Source organism: Stenella coeruleoalba (genome assembly GCF_951394435.1).
Source record: "Stenella coeruleoalba genome assembly, chromosome: 3".
NCBI lineage: Eukaryota > Metazoa > Chordata > Mammalia > Artiodactyla > Delphinidae > Stenella > Stenella coeruleoalba.
Window position 1 is genome coordinate 59974120 of NC_137148.1, and position 15151 is coordinate 59989270.

Sequence of the window (15151 nt, forward strand, 5' to 3'; positions counted from 1 at the left end):
GAACCCTAATGTAAACTATTGACTTTAGTTAATAATAATGTCACAGTGTTGGCTCATCAAATGTAATAAATGTGGCACTGTAAGGCAAAATGTTAATAATAGGGGAAACCAGGAAGTGGGGTGGGAAATCTCTGTACTGTTCCCTTAACTTTTCTGTAAACCTAAAACCCCTCCCCAAAATAGTCTTCTTCTTCTTATTTTTTTTAAGCTAATCCTCAAGCCTTTCCCTCCGGTTTCAGGATTTTCTTCATTTTTAAAATTACTGACCTAAGTCCTAAAAAATCAGTCATATTTAAAGTTCCACTGTCCCTCACCCTGTGCCTGATCTTTTTGCTAACTCTGAGGAGGAACTTTTCCATATATACTTTCTTTTTGTCCAACTGCCAGTCTGCTAGCTGCTTACATTTGGTCTAACCACTCTCAGCCTGTCCTACATGCTGCCATCAGATGAATCTTCCTGAAATGCAGTCCTGACTGTATCCCTTCCCTAGCCTCAAACCTTTTTCTGTGCCCCTCTCTCACTTCAGTTTCCCCATCGTCTGCATCAGGTGGCCTGTATGCCATGAAATCTTGTTAGAAGCCATTGTTTGTTTTTTGAAATCAAAAGTGATCTCTGTCAGCACATTGTTTATAATGTTTTGTTGACATTTGTTCTAATGGTCTGGTACTAAATATTGTGTTGTACTTGCCTCTCTCCCCACCCAAATGGACCACATTATTTGATGGTAAAGACGATGTTTTGCCTCCACCATTGTTTGTGGATCACTGCAGTGCTTTGAATATAGTAGGCCCTGGAAGAATGCATTCAGCTGAATTCAGTGTATCTGTGTTCACAGTCTCTTTATCCAGAGCCCCGCTGTTAGGTGAAATGAAAGAGAAACCCATTGCCCATTTGACAGGCGGTGTGATACACGGTGCAACAGTGGAGATGTTTCTGACGTGAGAGTGTTGTACGTATTAAGTGTGTTCGATCACTGACACACTTATTTGGGGTTTATAGCCACTTCTTTGGCTGCTGTGCTGTGTCTTAAATGAAGAGCTTCAATTGGCATTAATGATTTTTAACCAGTACATTTTGAACCAATCAAAAATCTACCCACACGCCTTTCCAAAAGAAATCCTTGTTCTATAATAAATGAGTGCCTTTGCTATCTTTCCTATTAGAAGATTGAAAATGATATTTAAACAATGCTTTGATAACTGTTTGCATTCTTTGAGAACTGAGGAATCTTGTGACTATTTGCCAAGTAACTCTTCTAAAATTAAAAAAAGGTTTTTTTACCTTTTATGGCTTAAGTCCAGTAAAAGATTTTCAACTGAGTGAAAATGAATAGTCTGTATCTCGTAGGTCTTTTTCTGTATCCCAAGCAAAAGGTAGTGTGAGCTAGAAAGACTTAGTAGCTCAGTTATTGCCTCAACACTTACGAGTTCAGCTTGAAGAATATAGCTTGAGGACAGAGGTGAGAAGGAGATAAAGAAGTAGGCACTTATAGGACCAGATTTGTTTGTTATTTGCTTTCAAAGTTGTTTAAGCAAAACACATTTCAGCAAGCTGAATTTCAACTTGAGAGCTGTCCAGATGTTAGATGGCAGGACTCCAAAGAGTGAATGTGCTGTGCTTTTAGAAAAATAGAGCCTTTTTTGTCTTGTTTTCTTTTTTTTTTTTTAAATAAAGGTCAAGAGAGATATCAGCAGGAAAGTCAGAACAAGAAGTGTGGATTTAGAGATAGAAGTGTTCTCATTGAGGAACAAGAGGGGGTGATCTTTTCAAAAAGAGATACAGATACCGTTTAATAATAGTATGTAGGAAATGGGCTTAAGATTTTAGTTGACTGTTAATATAAATCAATAATGCAATTTGGCTGCCCAAAAAGTTACTAAAATATTAGGTTGTCTTAATATATGTTTTATTGTTTGGAGGAAAGATAGGGTTAGGTTGTTAGGGCTTCAGGTGTTACATACTTTTTAAGCTTTTGTATTTGTTTGACTCACAAAAATCATAAGTTTAACAAAAAAGTAACTTAAGATATTTGTCTCCCTTCAAATTTCAGGTCTCTATTGGATTATAGTTGAATTAAAAGTTATTTCTTAATTCTCTAGGATGATAGAAACATTAATTGTAGAAACGGTTATTAGGGGAAGGGAGGACATATGTGAGATGGAAAGTTGTCCAAAGCATTCTTAGTGCTTTAAAACAGAGCAGAAAATAGCCATGAAGATGTTAAGTGAGTGTTTGACATCTGTGAATTAGATCTTAGAACATTTTCAAATGGACTGACTTTGCAAGTGGTAGTACTCTATAGAGAAGAAAATGATGTGGTCCCTTTTGTTTGCCTGGTTGCTTTCCCAAGAAGAGTTGCTGTCTTACCTTGAAATTTTGTTTCCAGTGCCAGAAAACATTGTATTTTAAAAATAGGCAAAGATGCTTCCATTTGTAAATGCTTGTTTTTTTCTTTAAAAGAAAAAGAAAAACATATAGAAGGCAAGATAGTGGCTCCCTTTTCTGTGAATGTGGGATTCCTGAACAGCTGAAGAGAGAGGGAACAGTTGATAAGACAGCTGGTCAAGAAAATGGTAGCCAAAGACCAAGTAATGGTGGTCAATCATAATTTCAGTGGTCTGTTTAATCTACCAAGGAAGATAAAGTAAGTTTTTTCCCCTGAGGCAGGTTAATGCTTGAAGGATATAGGAAATACATTAGGGATCTCATATGCCTTTATTCCAGAGTGTTTTTTTATTTTATATATCGCTGGAAGCATGCACAGATACGTGTCATCCATGAGATGTGATTTCAGGGAGGTGGGTACACACTCACATATTCCTTTTGAACTTGCTCACTGTTGCCCCAAATTTAGTTCCCTCTAACTGGAGTCAACTCTTCATTTCATAATTATTTGATACAAGATAAAATTTGCAAACAACAGTAATCAATTTACTTGGATTTACTCGGTTATAAGGAGGACAACTTAAAGCAGAGGTTTTCATTTCTTTTTACTTCACTGGAGGCGTTGAGGATTGGGGAAGTGAGTTGGGTTGCAATAACCAGAAGTTAGATCTATCATTTACTAAATTGTGTGATCGGAGAATTGTCCCTCAACTGGAAAGTGAGCTGTTGTAAGGGTTAAATTGGAAACCTATCTAAAGTTTCTAGTTTATAGTGGGAACTCACTAAAATGGTAGTGCTGCACAAGTGGAAGCAACGATATAAATAGAGTTTGGCATTTCGACTTGGACGTACGTTCACACAGGGTGATTCTGCCTGCTGATGCTTAGTAGTCATTGGACACAGGTTATTTGGCCAAACTCATCTTGAGTTTGTTAGCTACCTGTCAAACTATTGATGGAGTTGGGAGAACCACAGAAAAGTTTCACTTAGAATATTTCCAGTTTTTAGGAGAATAATAAAAGTTCTTTGGGAGAGTTTTTAAATTTTACCTTTGAATTTAGTTAACCAAAATGACATTTGGGTCCAGTGTTAATTTTAGTAGATTAAAATGATTGAGTTTCAGCTTCTTGGTTTACACATGTTTAAAACTTTGTGAAGCAGGAAATTCCTGTTAGAAATTTAATATTTTAAAACTAGGATCTACTCACATACCAGAGGACATAAGATAATGAGTCTACTATCCCAAGAAACCTGTTTATTATATCTTAAATTTACATATATTAAAATTCACTTTTTCGGTGTAAAGTTCTATACGTTTTAACAATTGTATATGTTCGTGAAACCACCACCACAATAAGGATACAGAGCAGTTAGTTACATTACCCCAAAAGTCTCCCTTGTGCTGCTCCTTTGGAATCAAACCCTCCCCCTACTCCTAACCATTGACAGCCACTGACTCACAGTTTTGCTTTTTCCAGGATACCATATGAATGAAATCATTAAGTAGTCTATGGAGACTGGCTTTCTTTTACTTTCTTTTAATTGGCATGCTATATTTGAGGTTCATTCATGTTGTTGTGTGTAATGATAGTTCATACCTTTTTGTTGCTGAGGAGTACTCCGTGGTAGGAAGGTACCACAATTTGGAGAACACGTGGGGTATTTTTGGTTGTTGGTATTACGTATAGAGCTGCTATAAACATTCATGTACAGAGTTTTGTGTGAACGTACGTTTTTATTTCTCTAGAATTAGTATCTAGGAGTGGGATGGCTGGGTCATATGGAAAGCTAGTGGTTAACTTTGTAAGAAGCTGCTAAATAATTTTCCAGAGTGGCTGTCCCATTTTGCCTTCGCACCAGCAGTGTCTAAGAATTCTAGTTATTCTCCATGTTCCTCAGCACTTGATCTTGTCAGTTTTTTGTTGTTTTGTTGTGCTTTTGTTTTAGCCATTCTAATGGGTGAGTGGTAGTGTATTGGTGTGGTTAAATGTTCTGCAGTTTTCTGCTGCCTAATCTTATCAGGTGCTCTTTGGTGAAGTATCTGCTCAAATCTTTTGCCCATATTAAAAACTAGGCTTCTTCTTATTGAGTTTTGTGACTTCTTTATACATTTTGATACCAGTCATTTGTTGGACAAATGATTAACAAAATTTTTTGAGTTGGTAGCATATCTTTTCACTCTCTTTAACAGTCATTCATAGAGTAAAAGTTTTTCATTTTAATGAAGTCCAGTTTATCAATTTTTTTTTCATTTTATGGTTTGTCTTTTTGGTGTCCTACCTAAAAACACTTTTTTAAAAAGAAATTTATATATTTTATTTATTTATTATTTTTGGCTGTGTTGGGTCTTCATTGCTGTGTGTGGGCTTTCTCTAGTTGCAGCAAGCGGGGACAGCTCTTCATTGCGGTGTGTGGGCTTCTCACTGCGGTGGCTTCTCTTGTTTTGGAACACGGGCTCTAGGCGTCCAGGCCTCAGTAGCTGTGGCACGTGGGCTCAGTAGTTGTGGCTCGCTGGCTCTAGAGCACAGGCTCAGTAGTTGTGGCGCACGGGCTTAGTTGCTCCGCGGCGTGTGGGATCTTCCCGGACCAGGGCTCGAACCCATGTCCCCTGCATTGGCAGGCGGATTCTTAACCACTGCACCACCAGGGAAGCCCCCTAAAAACTCTTTACTTAACCCAAGGTCACAAAGATTCTCTCTGTGTTCTTTTCCCTAATAGTTTCATACTTTGATGTTTTACATTTAGGTCTGTGATACATTTTGAGTTAACTTTTGCATAAGATATAAAGTACAGGTTGAAGCTCATCTGTTTGCTTATGGATTTCCAATTGTTCCAGCATCATTTGTTGAAAAGGCTACTCTTTACGCATTGAATTGTCTTTGTACTTTTGTCAAAACAGTTGATCACATTTGCATACTCATATTCTGGACTAAGTTCCATTGATCTGTGTGCCTCTCCTTTTGCCAATACTACAGTAAGTCTTGACATTGGGTAGTCTGAGTCCCCTAGCTGGCTTTTCTTTTTCCAGAATTGTTTTAGCTATTTGAACCCCTTTGCCTTTCCATATGAAGTTTATTATTGACTTGTCTATACCTCAAAAAAATTATGGAATTTTGATTGGGATTGTGTTAGATCTATAGATCAATTTGAGAATTGACATCTTAACTATATTAAGTCTTCCAGTCTATGAACATGATAGGTCTCTCTCCATTTATCTAGGTCATCTTTGAGTTCTTTCATCAGGGTTTTGCAGTTCGTACCTATTTTTAAAGTAGAAGCATTCATTGATTCTGATGGCTTTTTTTAAGGCATTTTTTATCTTTCCTACTAATAAAAAAAAATTTTTTTTTTAGTTTGATTTTCCTTTGCTGCAGGGGGAACACCAGGAAACTCAATCGTTATTCCAGATTTCCATCTTATTTAGTGCTGGACCTGGGCCCTTAATGATAGAATGTCCCCTTTGCCAGGGCAGAGACCGCGTGTACCATTCACATGGATCAAGCCTGCTTCTCATAAGTTACAGCAGAGCAGTGTCCTTGTGTAACTATTTTCTGTTTCTCTCCTCTTCATTTAAAGTTACAGTTTCTATTTTTGGGGAAAAGCAGGCAAAATCTAATTTGTAATGGTTAGGACTAGTTGTCCACTTAAACAATAGAAAACTGAGTCATAAATTCTGTCTTCATAAAACTCCTCCATACTTTTGGAAAATGACTCATTTTTAGGCAGAGTCTGCCATAGATAGTTGCCAGAAAGTGATCTAACTTGGATAAGCTTGATGCTTTGTACAAGTTTCAGGGCCCCTTTAGAGAGAGCATTAAGAACTAGAGACCGTCATATGCACGTCTGTGTGCCAGGGTTGTCAGTCCATCAACACAAGTCAGCGGAGCATTAGGAATGTTCTAGTTCAGTTTTTCTCAAACATTGCTTCAGAATCACCTGGAGAGCTTATTAAAATAGAGATTGTTGTGTCCCACCCCCAGAGTTTCTGATTCTGCTCTGGAATGGGCCAGAGAATTTACATTTCTAACAAGTTCTAGGAGTTGTGAAGGCTGCTGGTTTGGAGACCGCTTTGAAAACCATTCCTCTGGTTTATCTGTCTGAGTCACTAAAAAGAATTGATAATTTAAAAAAATGCAGCCGACTGAATCTCCCTGGGATCTTCCATGTTTACAATGAAATCTTTCTCCCATGTGATGGCATGGATTTGTTCTCAGGCATCTTGGGTTATTAATGGGAACAGGAACTCCTCCACTTGGCTTCGTCTGTCACAACACGGAGGCGAGAAAGAAGGCTGCGTCCTGGTGCGTTTTGCTCTCTCCTTTTATCAACGCAGGATGGGATAGAGCCCTAGAAATTTAACAACTTAATACCTTAAGATTGGGTCACAGGTGCTCTTGCCTGTAGGGAGTATAAGATGTTTGAATTTGTTTCTTTGACTTCGTCAAAGAATGTTATGCTAAATTTTGTAGGTTGGAAGCAAACTTAGTTTGGATAGAGGGAGAAGAATTCAGCAGTATTCAAAGGAATTTGCAAGGTAAACCTGTGATTCATTCTAAAATGTTTATCATTGCCTGAAAGGTTGACTACTACGTGCCTTGATAGAGCGTCGATAGTAGGGTAGAGTGGAAAGAGCAGTCATTAACCAAGGAAATCTGTGTTCCTCTGTGCCTTAGACATCCATACGCTGGCCTTGGATAAGTCATTTAACTTATTTGAGTCTTTGGTCAGGAAACAGGAATTTGGGGAGCAAGTGATCTTTTAAGTTCCTTTCTGGCCTTGAGATTTTATGTTTTTATTGTTTCTATTTACTTCCAACTAAAGAAATGATGCCTTTTTTCCCTTGTACCACCATCCATTCCCATTATACGTTGAATCCCTGTCTGAGAACTGTAATACCCTGACATAAAAAGGAGAGGAAATGTAATTAGCAAACTCATGAATTTCCTTTCAGTATTCATTTTCAAAGGAGGAGATTATTTGAACCATACTCTATGCTCTGTTCATTAGAGATCTTGCCATATCAAATTTTTGCTATGTGTTGAAATAGAGAATTTGCACATCTTTCTAAAAAGCATACACTTTTGTCTGCAGATGTCAAATAGACCAGGCACAGCTGAATGAGAGGTGAAACTGTAGCTTGCTGCAAGTATAATACGTAGGGGAGTTTCTAATCACTTTCTGTCCAATCAGCTCTGCAATAATAGCTCAGCTCTCATCATGGAGCCCTGAATAGAATGGGAGAGTCACCAGCAATCTATTCTGGAACCTACTTTTCTAAAGTGCTTTGAAGAGAAAAATGTTCATCTAGTAAGTAGTGAAGAGCTCCTGATTAGTAATTGCATTTCTTTTAACTGGCTTAAATTAGTATGATTAGGAGGAGACAAAGGTGGGGCAAAGGCTCAGGATTTTAGAGACTTTGTTACATACATCCTGATTCAGATAGTTATACCTTCAGTGGGCCTATTTACCTGCTTTTTGAGGCAAACAGGATTAGATAGATCCCGAGTGCCCTTTGCCCAGTGATTTTTTTTTACCTATAGATTTAAGAAATCTTCAACTCAAGCAGGAACCTGCACACCACACCATCTCTTTAGGAGTCTGTAGACTGGGGCACCTGCTCTGAGGTGGGTGTGAGTCCCGTTGGGTCATTTACTCTGGGGGGGCAGGGGGGAGGCTATAAGGCATAGGATAGCCTGCCTGCTCTCAGATGCACCTTGGAGTCCAGCAGAATTCTGGTCTTGATAATGTGGGGAATTAAATAGCCTTTGGAGTTGGATGAAACACAGCACCTTAGCTGAAAGCCCGACTCCCAGCCTGTACCCAACTTTGTTATTATCTATGCTGTGTGTCCTAAACATTTTTTTCAAAACTCACAAAGTTGGGCTAATTGGTAAAGCCATCTGACAGTCTCTTCATAACAAATCTAGAGTCCCTGCAAGGGCTTCTTGTGGGTGCCATTCTCCAAAGGCATCCTGTTTTGGGGAATTGATTAATACCGATCCAATGACGTACAAACCACAACTCTGTGATTATGGAAAAGCAGAACTGAAGGCAGTGTTGACCAGTCAAGCCCACACGTCCGGGCAGAATGGAGGCCACCATTTCTCACTCTGCTTTTAACATGGAACCACAAAGAATCTCTTTGTTAAGAATCAGAAAACACAGTTAAACAAGCTAGAGGAAGAAATGATATCATGGCCCAGTTGAATCAACTAAGAAATATTTTTTTATTAAAGATTCTTTACCCTTGTAACTGCGGCATTCACATTCTTGTGTGTATTGAATGGAAGATTCATTTGAAAAGAAGGTTAACATCAACGGCCTCATTGAAGCGGTAGGGACAATTTTGCAATATAAGACTCGCTATTAAAAGTGTGAGATATGTTATTCTTTCCTCCTCATCTTCTCAGGTCTATGGTAACATCAGGACAATGACGCCCTGTGATTGCACACTAAGCTATCACAAATGCATGCCTTGTGCAAACATAGTCAGCGAGGAAGCGCTCTTTTCCTCCGCCTTATTTCCATCGAGGAAACCCACGCCTGTCCGTTATGTGTGTGAGTCTGGTGTGTTGTTTCGTGAGACTACCCTGAAGTCTGGATCTGGGGGAGAGCTGTGTCTTTCTTTGCATTTTCAAGTATGAGAGAGATGTTACCTGATCCTTAGAGAATCTTGGCGGCTAACAGCCGTCTCTGGATTCGTTTACTGTCGTTCCATAATACTGCTTCTTTTGGTTTTAACCAATTGTTCCATTGTTTGCTGATGGGAATGGTTTCATGCTGGCAGGTGATTGTTAGGCAGTTCTAGGATTTCTGATACATGGAGTACTTGTGTCATTCTTCATGTCAGCAAAATAAGTTGGCTTTTGGCCCACCATACTTAAAGCTAATTTGGGACTAAAAATTTGGAGCCGTGCAAATTTATAAATATTCGTACTACTTAATAGGAGACAGTGCCTTAGTTGATTTAACGGTTGAATCTTCAGTGAAAGATTTTTTAAAAGAATTCTGTGTGGGAAACCATTTTAAGACTGTCTGGGGGGTGGGATAGGGAGGGTGGGAGAGAGGGAGACGCAAGAGGGAAGAGATATGGGAACATATGTATATGTATAACTGATTCACTTTGTTATAAAGCAGAAACTAACACACCATTGTAAAGCAATTATACCCCAATAAAGATTTAAAAAAAAAAAGACTGTCTGGGAAAGGAGGGAACCAGGGGAGAAAAGAGAGTGAGGCAGGCAGGGTAGGGAAATGAAGAGAGATGTAGGCTCTGGGGTCAGAGCAGGGGTTCTTAGGGTTTCTGTATGTGAGGAGCTCCTTTAGCAGTCTGAGAAGTCTATGGAACTCCTCTCAGAATTATGTTTTACTTGAGATACATAGGACTACAAAGGAAGCCAGCTGTACTGAAAAAGTTATCAAAATATTTGAGAAAACAAATGTGTGATAGAGTAGGATGTGCGTCTTTACTAATGCACAAAAAACTCTAGTGGTGGATCTAATGACTACTCGAATTTTTAAGTTGTGATGAGCATAAATAATATTTTGAAATTAACAGCAACTGTAAAGTGATATGAAAATATATTTATTGGTGACAAAGTCAAGTTCTGCCAGTAACTACTGTGGTTGCTTGCTTGTATTCATAATTGAAGGAAAATGCTACATTTCAGGTAGAAGTGAATGAAAAGTAAAATGTAATTCTTTTCCTGTCCCAGTCCCCAAACCAGAAGCCTGTGCTCGGATTAAGATCCCCCTGGTTAGAGGAACTTGGCTCCAATATTCACTTGGCCATTTACTGGCTGTGTGACCTTGGCCAAGTTAACTTAACCTCACACAGTGCGCTTCCTCATCTGTAAAGGGTGGATAATACCTACTTTGTAGAGTCAGTGGCAGGCTTCAGAAGAACGTGGCTAGCCCAGCTCCTTGTGGAAATATGGTGACTTGAGGCATGACTAACTGACTTTCTTTTAGCAGTTATATTATAAAATGAATGTGCTACACCTGCTGATGGGCTGGGGCAGACATTCCACTAGGGAAGGAAGCTAGAAACACAGATGATATCAAGAGCAGAAAATTCCTTTTTTACCTTTAGGTTTCTTAAGGGTTCTTGACCCTTAAAAGGTGAAGGAGAGAAGGCATTATAAAATATTTGAGAAGGATTCTATTAGGAAGTGTCGCCCTTGCCTTGGGATCCGAAGTCTTTGCTTACAAAGAAATAGCTTTTTGCTGGTCATAAAGATTCTAACTGGAAGTGGCCTTGCCACCCAGCCCATTTAGGCACCAGTAGGTCCCCTGATGACTGATTGGCTGAGGGTATGAGCATGTCTTGGCTGCTTCTAGAAAGGGGAGGTCTACTTCCTTCTTGGATCATACCTATACCTGCAGAGCCCCTGAAGGTCTGGTTACTCTATTAGATTCTGGTTTCATACATGAGGTATGGTCTAGCTTTATTACTTGAGGAGAAACTCAGAAGCGTGGAAACCCTGGTTTTGTGTGACTATTTTCTTAAGCAAACGTACCTCTAGGGCGCAAGGGTGAGTTCTTTCTCTGGCAGGCCACAAGACGGTCTATGCATGGTCCCGGTGCCGGGCAAGCCTCCTTTTTCTCTGATGGCTTTAAAGGCAGGAGACCGTAGCGTTTGATCTCTCCCTTCGGCTGGGGCGTGAGGTCTGTGAGGCAAGGCCATTTGAGTTTCCCTGTCCCTTGGGTAATACTAACACCCCATTTAATGTCTCCTTTTCATCAAAACCAGATTTGTCGTCTCACTTATTTCCCAGTGTCTGGCCAAGATAGTGATCTTTATGAAAACAAACTGGCAGTAACTCAAGCCAGATAAGAGGGGATAGCTTCGCCTCCGCAGAAGGAAGCTGTTAAAGGGAACAGATGGAGACAGTGTCTAAATGGCTTCGAGAAGGTGTGCGCTTGCTTGTCTCACAGGCGCATCTTGTCTCCTGAGGACTGTTGCTGCAGGAACCCGAGGCCTTCCCTGTCCCCACCAGGGACCCTCCATCTGCCCAGCCCTTCTGACCCTGGATGCCTGCAGTTGACCTCTCCTGCTCTTCTGTAACCTTCCTTATGCAGAAGCAGGAGTGAGGTATAACGAGCAAATACAGTCAACTTTACCTGCTGTGTTGAGAAAAACAAGGTTTGCAGTTTATAGACAGTTAGCAAATACACTGTGCACAGAATATTAATTTTCAACATATAGTAATTTATTAAATCACCAAGCTGAACACCCCAATTCTCGTGTTAATCTCTGAAGGTATAAATAGGACTTTAGGAGGCCCCAATGCATTGGCTATCGTGGTGGTCATTTATTATTACGAACCAGTTTCCTGACTGCATTATGGGTGGTTAGCATTCTGGGCAAGGGAAGGGAGGAAGCAGCTCATCTGTATTCACCACAGGTCCTATCTTTTTTACTCTTGTCTTGTGTTACTCTAAACTTCAAAGTACCTGAGCTCATGCTTTATCATGTAGTAACTTGCTAACTCACCTCCTTGTCTCATGGTTTTCTTTCTTCTGACCCAAACCTGTCCAATCAGAAGGAAGATGGTATATTCCCCAAAGGCTGCTTTCATGATGTCATCCCCTTGTTTAAAAACCTTCCCGTTGCTTCCCTATCAAGTTTCAGCTTCTCTTGGCCATCAGGCCCTCAGGTGATGTCCTTTTATCTTAGTCACCTTGTTCTCTGATCACCAGTGTAGATGGTTGGCCTCATTAAGGTGGCTTTTTTTTTTAGTGTCAGGTACCCCTTGTTCCTTTCTATCCTTTCACTTGGGGGGTTTTCTCTCAGCCAAATTCTGTCCATTCTCACAGACTCAGTTCTGGTTTTTTTTCTTCCTTCCTGGAGCCGTGAGATCTTGGCCCATTACTCCTTCACCAGCATCCTTGCATCCCTCTCTCACTGCCTCTCCCGCACATTTGGGTTATTTGGTAGATTTGGTTTTATATTGGTCTTGTGTTTTTTCACATATGGCTTATTTTCCCAACAAGTTAAATTCCCTCCACAGAGTGGACTCTGCGCTATTTAGTTTATATATTACAATTCCTAGCAAAGCACCAGCACACTGTAAGTGTTCATTAAATATTTAGAAGCAGGCAAAAGGTGCCACAGGTTAGACATTTGTGTAGCACGCGAACTGTTAGTGGTTAGGTGGTAGAGCCTTGATGTGGTCACCAGCATCGTGTGTCTGTTTTACAGAAGCAGAAACTTAATTTTTCGTTACCTTGGCACTGATCCTGGCTCAGGGAACTGATTCATAAAAATCAGGCTCGAGTTATTGATTGCCCTTGTATTCATTCACAATGGGAAATCTAACTTCTGGGCCACTGGAGTGTCTGTGTCAGCTGCTCAGCACATCCATTCCCTTGTGGCAAAGTTTCCAAAAGTTTGCTGTAGGGACACGGATAATGCGTTTGAAGCAGCTCCGAGACCCTGGTGTGTGCTCTCTAGACTCGAGGGATACAGGGCCGTGTTCTTGTTTTTCCGTTTCCTGTCTTCCTACAGAAATAGACTCTTTGCTTTCAGGAATTGAAGGGCTGATCTGTAGACTTGGGAGTAAAGCCTGGTCATGTGACATTCTCAAGGCCAGATTTGATTTGCTGGAGAAGCAAAGGGAAGGTAATTTAGACACGAGCAAAAGCACCATCAAGAGGCTTTGGAACAGAATTGCCCAAGATGTAACTGGGGATGTGACCCGATGAGATGCAAGGATCAGATGAATGGTATCCCTGAGCTGAGAGAATGCGTGATTCTGAGAGCAAGGGAGAGGACAGTTCCGAGGTGGCAGATGGGAGTGTTGATGGATGCTGAGGGGAAATCGGAATGTTGAAAGCAAAGGATGACTGATGCCTGATTAGTTTCTTTATTTTGTTGTTTCTGAAGCTGATTTGGCTGATAATTTACATATGAATAAAGGTTGTTGTGAATAAGAAGTCTTCAAGCTAAAGTAACTGAATAATGTCTACATGGGACGGTACAGTGTACAAAATAATATATATAGGTATAAAATGCTTATTTTTTAAAATTCTTATTTAATCTTTTTTTTTTTCTAATATTTATTTAGTTGCTCTGGGTCTTAGTTGCGGCTCGTGGGCTCCTTAGTTGCGGTATGCGAACTGTTAGTTACAACGTGCATGTGGGATCTAGTTCCCTGACCGGGGATCGAACCTGGGCCCCCTGCACTGGGAGCGTGGAGTCTTAACCACTGTGCCACCAGGGAAGTCCCTAAAATGCTTATTTTTAAAGTATGATTGAATATGAAATTCATAATACTCTAAGCCAGTAGAAGCTGTGAGGGATTAATTCCCAGGATACTGCTGATTGTCCTTTTATCACTGGTGAGTATTTTAACGAGCTGAGAACTATGTATCTATTAGGAGCTTCTTTGTTCCATGGACAATGTAAAGGGGTGTGTTGAAGTGGCGTGAGCCTGGGAAGTCTGGTTGAATAAACACTAATTGATGGGCTGATATAGAAGGGTTTGCCATCTCTGAGCAGCTGATAATCACTCAAACATACAAAAGAAGCTGAATGGTAGCCCTTTGCTACTATCAGCAATGATGTTTGCCTGGTGCACATGGGAGGATAGAGAGGTCAACTGGTCTAGAACAGAGTCTGGCACACCTTTTCTGTAAAGCGTCAGATGGTTCTGAGGGCCATTGGGTCTCTGTTGAAATAACTCAACTCTGCCCTGTAGTGTGAAAGCAGTTGTAGACAATACGAAAACAAATGCACGTAGCAGGGTTCCAATCAAAATTTATTTATGGATACTGAAATTTGATTTTCATGTAAACTATGAAATACTGTTCTTTTTTCGAAGTTTTCCAACCATTTGAAAATATAGAAAATAGCCTTGACCCACGGGCTGTAATGTTCCAGTATCTGGTGTATAACATAGGATATGGGTTTAGGAGAGAAATGATACAAAATACAGGCTGCTATAGGTTTGCAGTAGGGTGAAAGGGAACTGCATCCACCCTTTTGGGAATTGATAGTCTTGAAAACAAAAGTCATTTTCAAAACCCATGATTTTCTTAGCTGGTTTCTTCCAAGTGATCGTCAGCTTTGCTAAGGTGTTTGGTCTATAATCAAAGTACTGTTTTTCTCGGGGGATTTCACAGGCTGTGGTTTAGTACTAGGTTTCTCCTGTTTCAAAACAAACTGTGTATGTACACAAATATGTTTGTGCGTGCGCCCACACACACGCACGCACACACCCACATTGGAGCACTCTTTACCGGAACAACTTCAAGTTCTTCTAATCTCCTTTTTCATTCACCACTCTTGGGGTTCTTCATTCTCCAGGTGTTAGTTTATTTCTGGATGTACATCTTAGTTTTCATAGTTTTTCTGATGAAGTCCTGTTTCTTCCTATTCTCACTGCCAGAGGAAACCACAAAAAGGATTTCTTAAAATAAAATTAAGGAAACAATGTAACTTGAACTGTGATTCTTGTCTGCTTTGAGAAGAATCAGAGTTTGAGGTCCATGGTTGACATACAAATCCCAGGTGTAGAATTCGCTCAAATGGGAGCATGCGGTAGAGAAAGCCAAAGAATGACATCCGGGCATTTACAAAAGAGCCCAAGGGTGTGCTTGTGTCCTGATAACCAGAATTATTGCTGATCCAGGGTTAGTAGATTAAGACTGACAGATGGACTTTATTCCTGGGAACAGTGTCTTTTTAAAAATGCATTTAGTTATTCCAGGAATATATGAATATGTCCTTTGTCTTTTAAAATAATAGGGATAAATTGAATT

The 15151-nt window shown here is 40.1% G+C and overlaps 1 protein-coding gene across 2 annotated transcripts in view; it reads left to right on the forward strand.

Moving 5' to 3' along the window:
* The window catches only part of IQGAP2 (IQ motif containing GTPase activating protein 2), a 285569-nt gene that overhangs the window by 98760 nt on the left and 171658 nt on the right, over window positions 1-15151 (forward strand). The window contains exon 1 of one of the 2 annotated variants that reach the window (XM_079917125.1): window positions 6791-6920. The exons of the other annotated variant lie outside the window; for it this stretch is intronic. The gene's annotated coding sequence lies outside the window, so the exon portion shown is untranslated. Of the gene's footprint in view, window positions 1-6790; window positions 6921-15151 lie in introns of those variants that run through there. 2 annotated transcript variants of the gene reach the window in all.